At 36.4% G+C, this 11585-nt stretch overlaps 1 pseudogene; it reads right to left on the reverse strand.

Moving 5' to 3' along the window:
• Positions 1-4145: 4145 nt before the first annotated feature.
• LOC123241244 lies at positions 4146-6726 on the reverse strand (annotated as a pseudogene).
• Between the last annotated feature and the right edge of the window lie 4859 nt (positions 6727-11585).

Genomic DNA, 11585 nt, shown 5'->3' on the forward strand with positions numbered 1-11585 from the left:
AGGAAACTAAAGAAAATTAGATGAACACAGAATAGTATACTTGTCAGATCTCTGGGAAAGGAAAGATTTTAAAACCAAGCAAGAGTTAGAAAAAATTACAAAATGTAAAATAAATAATTTGATTATATTAAGTTAAAATTTTTTTTCTACAAACAAAAACAATGCAACTTTAAAATTAGAAGGAAAACAACAATCTGGGAAAAATCTTTATAGCAAAAAACTCTGACAAAGATCTAATTACTCAAATATACAAGGAGCTAAATCAATTGTACAAAAAATCAAGCCATTCTCAAATTGATAAATGGGCAAGGGACATGAATAGGCAATTTTCAGATAAAGTAATCAAAACTATCAATAAGCACATGAGAAAGTGTTCTAAATCTCTAATAATTAGAGAAATGCAAATCAAAACAACTCTGAGGTATCACCTCACACCTAGCAGATTGGTTAAAATGATAGCAGGGGGGAGTAATGAATGTTGGAGGGGATGTGGCCAAATTGGGGCATTAATGCATTGCTGGTGGAGTTGTGAACTGATCAAACTATTCTGGCTGGCAATTTGGAATTATGCACAAAGAGCACTAAAAGACTGCTGGCCCTTTGATCCAGCCCTATCATTGCTGGGTTTGTACCCCAAAGAGATCATAGGGAAAAAGACTTGTACAAAAATAATTATAGTTGTGCTCGCTTCATTTCGCATCAGCTTACTTAGGTGTTTCTGAAACCGTCCTGCTTATCATTTCTTATAACGCAACAGTATTCTATTGGAATCATCTATAACAACTTGTTTAGTCATTCCTCAATTGATAAGCATTCTTTAATAGTCAATTCTTTGTCATCATGAAAAAGCTGCTATAAATATTTTTGTACATATAGGTCCTTTTATTTGATTTATTTGTAGTAGAGACCTAGTGGTGGTATTGCTGGGTCAAATGGTATGCATAATTTTAGAGTCTTTGGGCAGAGCTCCAAATTGCTCTCCAGAATGTTTGGATCAGTTCATAACTCCATCAAAACTGCATCAGAGGGGGCAGCTGGATGGCTCAGTGGGTTGAGAGCCAGTCCTGGAGACAGGAGGTCCTGGGTTCAAATCTGACCTCAGACACTTTCCAGCTGTGTGACCCTGGGCAAGTCACTTAACCCCCATTGCCTAGCCCTGTAACAAATAAAATTAATATAGAAGGATATATATAAAAGATATTAGGGTTTAAAATTAAAAAAAACTGCATCAGAGCACCAATAATTTTTCTTCCAACATTTGTCATTTTAAATATGATATGGTACCTCAAAGCTGTTTTAATTTGAATTTCTCTAATCAGTAGTAATTTAGAGCATTTTTTATGAGTATAGATAGCTTTGATTTCTTTATCAAAAAACTGACTGTTCAAATCATTTGACCACTTATCAACTGGAAAATGACTTGCATTCTCATCAATTTGACTTTATCTATATCTGAGAAATGAAGCCTTCATCAGACACTTAATATAAATTTCCCCCACTCCACCCAGTTTTCTGCTTTTCTTCTAATCTTTATTGCAATTTTTGTTTGTAGAAACCCTTTTAAATTTAGTATAATCAAAATTATCCATTTTACATTTCATATTGCTCTCTGTCTCTTGTTTGCTCATAAGTTCTTCCCTTATGGGTACATCTGACAGGTAAAATATTCCACATTCCTCTAATTTGCTTTTTTTTGTTTTTGTTTTGTTTTTATAAACAAAAAATGTTTATTTAACAGGTTTCACACAGGGAAAGGAAGGAGGGTCAAGGGGAAGTTCCCTAAACCTAAATTTCTCTTTTCTCCTCCCTCCAGTGCTATAAGATCCTCACAAATCTTTCTTCTGGTCTTAAAGCTATCTAACACTCTATTCTCTCTGTCTGTTCCCAAAATTCTCTATCTAGCTTTCTTGACTATTGACCCTCCCAAATATTCTTTGTAGGAAGTTTATAGTTCAGGTTGCTTTGATAGGGTGAGAGTAGATGGCAAAGTCACCCTCTAGGCTTCCAGCCTGGAGGCTGCAGGTTTCTTTGATGACAGACAGATATATTCTTTTCAGGTTGGCTTCTTCTCAGTAACTCAGATATAATTCAAAACTGGAACTTAGGAACACAGGAGGTAGAAACAGATGGAAATCCAGTTGATATATCTCTATTTGGAGACTGGATAGCTGATCAGAGGGACCTCAGCTGCTTGGTCAAATGGCTTCCCACAAAAAGTCAGTTATTCTCCCTGACAGAAAGTGATCTCTTCAAGCTCCCCCCAAGACAGGAACCAAAGAGAGACTCTCCAGCACTCTGGTCCTCTTTATATCTCTTCCTGATCCTCCTTGGAACCTTTCCCTTACATTCCACTCATGAGTCAATGTGATTGCAAAAGCAAGCCTCTGCTTTTTGCAAACCTTCTTATTTCTATATTTTAATAATTAGTTTCCTCAATAAAACAGTAACATTCCTTATACACACCAAATCATTACTGATGCTTCCTAATTAATGATTTAAGACTACTATAAACTTCTTTAGCAATTGCAAAAGAAGGTGTCTGTGTATCATATAAATAATTTGGAGCACATTCTCGTTGGTACAATTAAAATTGATTTAGACTTAAGCAAATGTCTCAGTAATATTGGAGGGGAGAAAAAAACCAATTTGATTTATAAGATTCACATTCACTTAAGGATAGGTATGGAAAAAAAAAAGACCAAAAAAGGTCTTTCTAAAAATACATTTTAAATGTTATTACCCAATTGCAGTTCAACAAATCCATCACGTTTTCTTTACAGAAATAGGTAAAGGGCCTGTGATTTTGTCCACCTGATCTCAATCCATCTAAAATATACAGCCTCAAAGCCTTTCCTGGAACTCAGAGAAGTAACTGTCTTGACTTCAAGTCTAGGACTCTACTCACTATGCCAAGTTGTTCTATACATTTATCTCTCTTAATACTTTTAAATAACAGTGTCCAAGTCAATAGGATGGCAAATAGAAAATATTCTTTGCTTTTAGGGTGAAGAGATAAGAGCTCTAATCTCTGTGATGCTTATAATCTAAGCGAACATGGGCAGGTCTTTCAGGCTTTCTGAGTCTATTTGCACATCTGCAAAATGGCATAAGTAAAATAGCTCATCTCTAGAGTCCCTGTCAGTCTTTTTGATTTTTAAGGTTCTTTTTGAGTTCTTCCATTAGATCTTTTGGGGCCTGAGACTAATTTGTATTTTCCTTTGAAGCTCCACATGCAGCTATTTTGTCAATGTTGTCCTCTTCTAAGTTTGTATCTTGAACCTCCCAGTCACCAATAGTAACCATCTAAAGTCAGATTCTTTTTTTTTGTCATTTTATTTTGTGATTTTTTTAAAAAAAACTCTAATATTGAACTATTTGTGAACTGGAGAGGGTGTTGTCCCACATTTCATATACTGGTCATGGAGCTTTACTTCTGATATGCACATGGCCTGTACTCTAGCTCTTGGCTTGTACTGGTAGAAAGCTTCACTGCTGCTCTGCAATCATGGGAGTCTTCACTGTGGGTTTTATTTAGGCAGAGACTCATTGACGGACAGCTCAGGGGAAGAATTTCACTCTTGGCCATTCCTGAGAGGTGGAGCCCAGGAGGGCTGCCTGCTCTCACCCTCTTACCTGAGGGAGACAGAGCTCTTATGCTGGTCCCGTGGTTGTGCTGGTCTGGTAAGCGGATTTTCTTCTCCAAAATTTTGTATGAGGCTTTTGTTTAGTGCCGTTTGGAGGGGAATTTGGGAGGGCTGAGAGCTCCACCATCTTGGCACTAGAAGTCCACTGTCAACTCTTTCAGTGTATAGATCCACAAAATTTAAATAGTAGTCCACAAGAAAAGCTTAGGGTAGGCCTATAGTAGTATCAAAACAGTCTGGAATTTTAAGAACTGGACCATAATGTTTTGTTTTGGATATTTTCAGGTAGTAAGTAAGTTAGGCCACAGCATACTTTGCCTTTATCAGCTGTGATACTTTGACTTTTCCAACATTCCATGGAGATATTTTCAGAGGCCTGTTATTCTTCAAAGCACTATCTTCCAAGTATTACCTAGATGTTTCTCTTTATGAATTTACTTCTTTAGTATTAAAAAGTTCCATGAAACATAATGTTCATATCTGGCTTTTTTTTTGTTTATTTTAGGGAGCTTCTGCTTGCCTTTTCAATTTCTCCAAAATCTCTTCTGGAGTTGTAGATGCCAAATCTTAACCACTTTTTCACGAGATTTACCACCCTTATCTAAGATAACATCACTCTTCCTAAGTTCCAGGACCTTGGAAAGATATCGACATAGTTCGGCATTAGCTTCCCCTTCTGATGGAGGTGCAGCAATAGCTACACTTACATTTTCAGTTGTCACATCTGTTATAGAATTTTGTTTGGAGCCAGGTTTGGCATGAATAGCGATTGTGATGGAACTACTCTGACCAACTGCTGCAGGTTCAGTGGGAGGAAGTGGTTTTGCTGGCTCCTTACTCTGGCCTTTCCCCTTCTTTGGCATCCTCTTGCTAGAAGTGAGACTAGCCGTCACTTTGGTGCCGAGGACTCTCAGCCCAGTGGAAGAGGGAGGACATGGGCCACAGCTTCTGTCTGAAGGAAAGAACCGGGTTTAGTGGGGAGGCCTAAGCGTGTCCTCTAATTTGCTTTTGGTATCACCCTTTATATCTAAATCATGTACCCATTTTGACCTTATCTTGGTACACAGTATTTGGTTTAGAATTAGTTTCTGTCATGCTGTTTTCCAGGTTTCCCAAATTTTTTCCAAATAATAAGTTCTTGACCCCAAATTATGTTTCTTTGACTTTATCAAATACTACAGTATTATGATAATTTATTACTGTGTATTGGGTAACAATTCTACTAGTCCATTCTACTGACCCATCACTATATCTTAGACAATACCAGATTGTTTTTTATTATTACTGCTGTTTAATATGACTTGAGGTCTGGAATGGCTATACTGCATGTCCAGGCTCAGGATCATAGAAGGGCATAAGATTCTTTACTACTGGATTGCTGGGTACAGCATCCTTTCTACTGTGCTCCCTTCTCACCCAGTGAAACAAACATTTCTACCAACCTTCCAAGCCTTCTTGAACTAGATATTGCTTCAACTTCTCTCTGTGTTGGTTTTGCCCCTCTAGAATTAATTTTCAAGTGTAATTTTGACATTGTTTTGAGGGAATTTGGGAGAATCTTAAGAATCCTCTGCCTCTCTATTCCTTCATCTTGACTCTACCTCCTTTTCTCCTGCTTTATAGGGCTTTTATTTCTTTAAACTACTCTTAACTTCAACTATCTGTACTATTTGAGATCTGAACTTCCCTTAGATACAATATAGTTTAAAACATTTAATTGGAAATCAAGGTGGTTTAAAGTATAAGGCCTTTTAAAATGTATGACAAGTTTTGAGTCAGTGCTTCACTCTGTAATCTTAATAATTTTGGTCAGGACATTCAAGGATGATTTAATAGTCAAAAATAATATGCTGTCATAGAAACTGATTCTCCCTGAATAATGGAAAAATAGTACCTGAAATCTCCCCTATAATCCATAATATACATCAGTTGTGCATTGCCTCCATTTTCCAAAAATAAATGCTCTAATATCCTCCCACCCACCCAAATGAGGGACTTAAAAGGATTGTTGAGTTTACTATTCTTCATCAAGCATATAGACTATTAAAACAGATAGGGATCTGAGGTTCAGGATAATTGGATCATAGTCTCTAAGCTGGAAAGGACCTCAGAGGTCATCTAGTCCAGTTTTCACTTTATAGGTGAGGACCATGGGGCTTAGAGAGGATCAGTGGTAGTTGGTCGTTTAGCCATTTTGTTAGTGGCAGATGCAGGACTGGAACACTGCTCTCTTTTTTCTCAGTCTACTCTACCATAATGCTGTTAGTTAACTCTGAAGATAGCAGGGAACTCTAAAGTCAATTTATCTTTTGTCAGATTAGCTTACTGAGAGTCGGCCACCAGGACAGGTTTGTCTAGTAGATGTGTGAGGTACCATCTGCTGGCTTGACATTTCAGGTGTCCAACTGCCACCAGCACCAGCCCTGGGAGTTAGCAGGGGAGTCTCTCAGAAACTCTACATGACGATGAGACAGATGCTTCCTGGTGTCAGGGACTGAGCAGCTGAGCAGAATTCATCTCAGTGACCAGCTGTTCTCTTCACAACTGATGTCCTTCACCATGCTGACCTCAGTAGTATTTTCTTGGCTTCTAGTTTTATTTTGAATATGTTGGAACATATGGTATGGGAACATGTTTATTGGTGGCCTCTGACATTTTTAGTACCAATAATGCCATGGGAAAGAATGTGATTATAAAACTCTTGTAGACAAACCCTGGAACTGTGCCAAGGCTTCTGATTGGGACTCTTGAGGTTCCAGTTTCTTTCTGGACATATATAATTCCTCTCTTTCCCTCTCTGTTCTTCTTTAAACATTTTATTATTATTACTTTGAGTTTAACATTTCAGTTGCTTTTCTAGTTGTGTCTGACTCCTCATGATCCCACTGGAGTTTTCTGGACAAAGATACTGGAGTAGTTTGTCATTTTCTTCTCCAATTCAGTTTATACATAAGGAAGCTGAAGCAAGGAGGTTTAAGTGATTTGTCCAGGATATTAAAGCTAGTAAACATCTAAGGCCAGATTTGAACTTACAAAGATGAGTCTTCTTGATTCCAGGCTCACTACTCTGCTGCACCACCATGATCAACAGATCAGTTCTATAATTCATTTCTTCCAGAAGTTTTGGTCTGCTGCTTATCCCCTAAACTTAGAACCCCAGACTTGAATTCTATTTCTGACACTAACTAGTTATGTGACTATGTGACTAGTTATGTGACAAATCTCCACTTTTCTTGGCCTCAGCTTCCTCATTTGTAAAGTTAGAGGATTGGACTGAATGACTTCTAATATCCTTTGTTACTATAAATCTATGGTCTCATTATGCTTTCTGTTTTGGATTTATGTATTAGGTACTACACTAAGTGCTTTACAAATATTAAATCATATGATCCTCATAACAACCTGGGAGTTAGATATTATTATTATCCCTATTTTACAATTGATGAAGTTGATGCAAACAGAGATTTAAGTGACTTGTTCAAGGTCACACAGCTAGTAGAGGCTGGATTTAAATTTGTCTTCCTAAATTCAGGACTGGCGTTTTATCTGCTGTAGTAAAAACATTACCCCACTTGATCTTTACCACAATTATTATCACCATTTTGCAGTTGAAGAAACTTTAGTGAACAGAGGTCAAATGACTTACTCTAGGTTAGAAAGCAAGTAAGAATTTGAATACAGATTTGAACTTAGGTCTTCAGTACTCTATCCTCTGAGCCATCTGTGCATTTTCAGAGCAGCGCTAATAAACAAGAACAGAGGAAACCAGGATCATGAAAGTCTGGAAATCATGAATCATATAGGAATCAGGAATGTTTAATCTGAGGAAATGAAGACTTCTGGTGGCCATATTATATCTAAATAATGTAAAGGGCTATTAAGAGAAAGAGAAATTAGATCTAGTCTTTGTGACCCTAGAGGGCTTAATTTGTGCCAGTGGATAGGACTTACAGAGATTAAATGCAAATAATTATAAATGCCAAGAATAATTAGGTAGCACCATAGATGGAGTTCTGGACTTGGAGTTAGGAGTGCCCTAAGTTAAAATACTGCCCAAGATCCATGTTCCTAAGCTAGTTGCTTAACTTTTTTTTTAAACCCTTAACTTCTGTGTATTGACTTATAGGTGGAAGAGTGGTAAAAAAAAATGAAAAATTTGAGGAGAATACGAAACACCTCATTGATTCAATCAAAGATCTGGAGAACAGAGCTAGAAGAGACAACTTAAGAATTATTGGTTGACCAGAACATTATGATAAAAGAAAAATTTTAGATATCATTTTACAAGAAATTTTCAGAGACAACTGCCCTAACATTCTTGAACAAGAGGGAAAGGTGGAAATTGAGAGAATCCACAGAATACTTCCTACATTTAATCCTCAATTGACAACTTCCAGGAATATTATAGCCAAATTCAAAAACCTACCAGACCAAGGAAAAAATATTACAAGCTGCTAAAAAGAAGTCATTCAGATATCAGGGAACTACAGTTAGGATAACACAGGATCTGGCTGCATCTACGTTGAAGTACTGGAAGGCATGGCACACAATATTCAGAAAGCAAGAGAACTGGCTCTACAACCAAGAATCAACTATCCAGAAAAATTGCCTATACTGTTGCAGGGAAAGTATGGTCATTCAATAAAATTGAGGACTTCCAAGCATTCACCAAGAAAAAAACAGACTTAAGCAGAGGGTTTGCTGCCCAAACACCGAAATCAAGAGAATCACCATAAGGTAATTAAGAGAATGGGGGGAGGGAGAAAATCTTTTCTTTAAGGGACCCAATAAGTTCAATCAATTTGTATCCCAAGAAGAAAAGAAGATATTGGGTTTATGTGGACAATATTGGGGATGTAGACCTGAAATGACCCCACCAATGCAAGTATCAATAATATGGAAATAGGTCTTAATAGATGATACATGCTAAAACCAGTGGAAATGCACATCAACTATGGGGGGGACTTGGGGAGTAATGGGGAAAGTAAGAACATGAATCATGTAACCATGGCAAATCTTTTTAATAAATAAAAAAATTAAAAAAAATAAAATCTCTTTCTAAGGTGATTTTGAGTAATGATTAGTAACTATTCTTTATATCTTTCTATTGAACTATCTTCATATTCAGCTGTTTTACTGCCTAGTTTACCTATCTATTTATTTAAAAAGAATAGCATGAGAAACTGTCCATTGCTTTGCTAAAATTCTACAGGCTGTGGGAAAGGGCAGAAAGTGGGGGAATATACAGCATTCTGTCAAAAACAAACAAAAACCTATTGTTGTTGTGTTTTTAAAATATATTTGTATTTATTACATTAAATATTTCCCAGTTACATGTAAAAACCTTTTAAGCATTCATTTTTTCAATAATTTTTATTTTTAGAAAAGTTATGGTTACATGATTAATGTTCTTACTTTCCCCTTCACCCCCTGACCTCCTTTCCCCCCACCCCCATAGCTGATGCGCATTTCCCCTGGTTTTAACATGTGTCATAGATCAAGACTTATTTCCAAATTGTTGACAGTTGCATTGTTGTGGTAGTTTGGGTCTACATCCCCAATCATGTCTGCTTCAACCCATGTGTTTAAGCAGTTGCTTTTATTTTGTGTTTCCTCTTCTGTAGTTCTTCCTCTGAATGTGGGTAGGGTTCTTTACCATAAGTCCCTCAGAATTCTTATGGATCATTGCATTGTTGCTAGTACAGAAATCCATTACATTCTATTTTACCATAGTGTATTGATATCTGTACAATGTTCTTTTGGCTCAGCTCCTTTCACTATGCATCAATTCCTGGAGGTCTTTCCAGTATGGAATTCCTCTAGTGTATTATTCCTTTTAGAGCAATAATATTCCATCACCAGCATATACCAGTTTGTTCAGCCATTCCCCAATTGAAGGGCTTACCCTCGTTTTCCAGTTCTTTGCCACCACAAAATCGTGGCTATAAATATTTTCGTACAAGTCTGTTTATCTATGGTCTCTTTGGGGTACAGACCCAACAATGGTATGTCTGGATCAAAGGGCAGGCAATCTTTGAGCATAGTTACTCTTTACCATAAGTTTGATTACTTTCAATATTGTTGCTATTGTACACTATGTTCTCTTGTATGCTCCCTTCACTTTTCAGGAGTTCATGTAAGTCTTCTTAGGTTTTTTTTGAACCCCTCTTGCTTGTAATTTCTTATAGTACAATAATATTCCATCACAACCATATACTACCACTTGTTTAGTCATTCTACAGTTGTAGAAAACTACAAGAGAGTTTTCTCTTATTTTCCAATTCTTTGAGTCTACCAAAAGAGCAAGTATAAATATTTTTATACAAATAGGGCCTTTCCCTTTTCTTTGTTCTCTTTCGGATACAGAACTGGTAGTAGGATTTTCCAAATTAATTAATCAATTAATTTATAATTTCCATGGTTATATGATTCGTTTTATGTCCTTCTCCTCTTCTCTCCCCACTGTTGGAAGTGACAAGCAATTCCATTGGGTTATACATGTATTACTATTGCTCAAAAGCTATTTCCATATTGCTCATATTTACAATAGAATGATCTTTTAAAACCAAAACCCCCAATCATATACCCATAGAACCATGTGATAAAACATGTTTTTCTTCTGTGTTTCTACTCCCACAGTTCTTTCTCTGGATATTGTGTTTTTCTCATAAATTCTCAGGCTTGTCCTGGCTCATTGCTTTGCTACTAGTAGCAGAGTGTATTACATTTGACTGTTCCACAATGTTTCAGTTTCTGTGTACAATAGAACTGGTAGTAGTATTGCTGGGTCAAAGGTATACAAAGTTCCAAATTGTTTTACAGAATGGTTGGACTAGTTCACAAGTCCACCAAGGCATTAATGTTCCCATTTTTTCCCACAATTCCTCCAACATTTGTTATTTTTCTTTTCTGTCATGCTAGTTAATCTGATAGTTTTGAGGTGAAATTTCAGAGTTCTTTTAATTTGCATTTCTTTCATATATAATGATTTAGAGAATGGTTTTCATCAGATTAATAATAGCTTTAATTTTTTTTATCCTGAAAACTGCTCATATCCTTTGGCCTTTTATCAACTAGGGAATGGTTAGTATTTTAATTTTTTTAAACCCTTACCTTCCATCGTAGAATTAATACTGGGTATTAGTTCTAAGGCTGAAGAGGGGAAAAGGCTAGGCAATGGGGGTTAAGTGACCTGCCCAGGGTCACCCAGCTAGAAAGTGTCTGAGGCCAGATTTGAACCCAGGACCTCCCATCTCTGGGCCTGGATCTCTATCCACTGAGTCACTCAGCTGCCCCCTGGTTAGTATATTAGTAAAAAGTTAGTATATTAAAAAAATAAAATTCACAGTTTCCTATATATTTGAGAAATGAGGCTATAATCCAAAAACATTTGCTATAAAATCCACCCAGCCCCTACTTCCATGTTTTTCTTCTAATTTTGGTTGCATTAGTTTTGTTGTGAAAAAACTTTTAATTTTATGTCATCAAACTTATTCATTTTATTTCCCAGTGACCAGAGTGCCAGGTTTAGAGTCAGGAAGTCCTAGTTTCAAATCTAGCCTTAGAAATTCAATAGATATAGATTCTGGACAATTCATCACATCTTTGTGCCTTGGTTTCCACATATATAAAATGGAGATATTAATACCACCTGTCTCCTAGTATTTTTGTGAGGATGAAATGAGACAGTAATTATAAAGCACTTATTATTGTTTGGCACATAATAAGTATAATATAAATGTGTTATTATTAGCAATGACATGAATTAAAGAATTTTGCTGGGACTTGAGATTAAGGTCATGGGCCTACAATTTTCAAACTGTTTTATTCTCTTTTTTGAAAATTGAGAGTATTTTCCTTTTTCTAGTCCTGGTATCTTTCTCTCATACTTTACTGTCTTTTAAATATCTCCAAAGAATGACTTATCTATCTATCATATCT

Source organism: Gracilinanus agilis, chromosome 3, assembly GCF_016433145.1.
Source record: "Gracilinanus agilis isolate LMUSP501 chromosome 3, AgileGrace, whole genome shotgun sequence".
Taxonomy (NCBI): Eukaryota; Metazoa; Chordata; class Mammalia; order Didelphimorphia; family Didelphidae; genus Gracilinanus; species Gracilinanus agilis.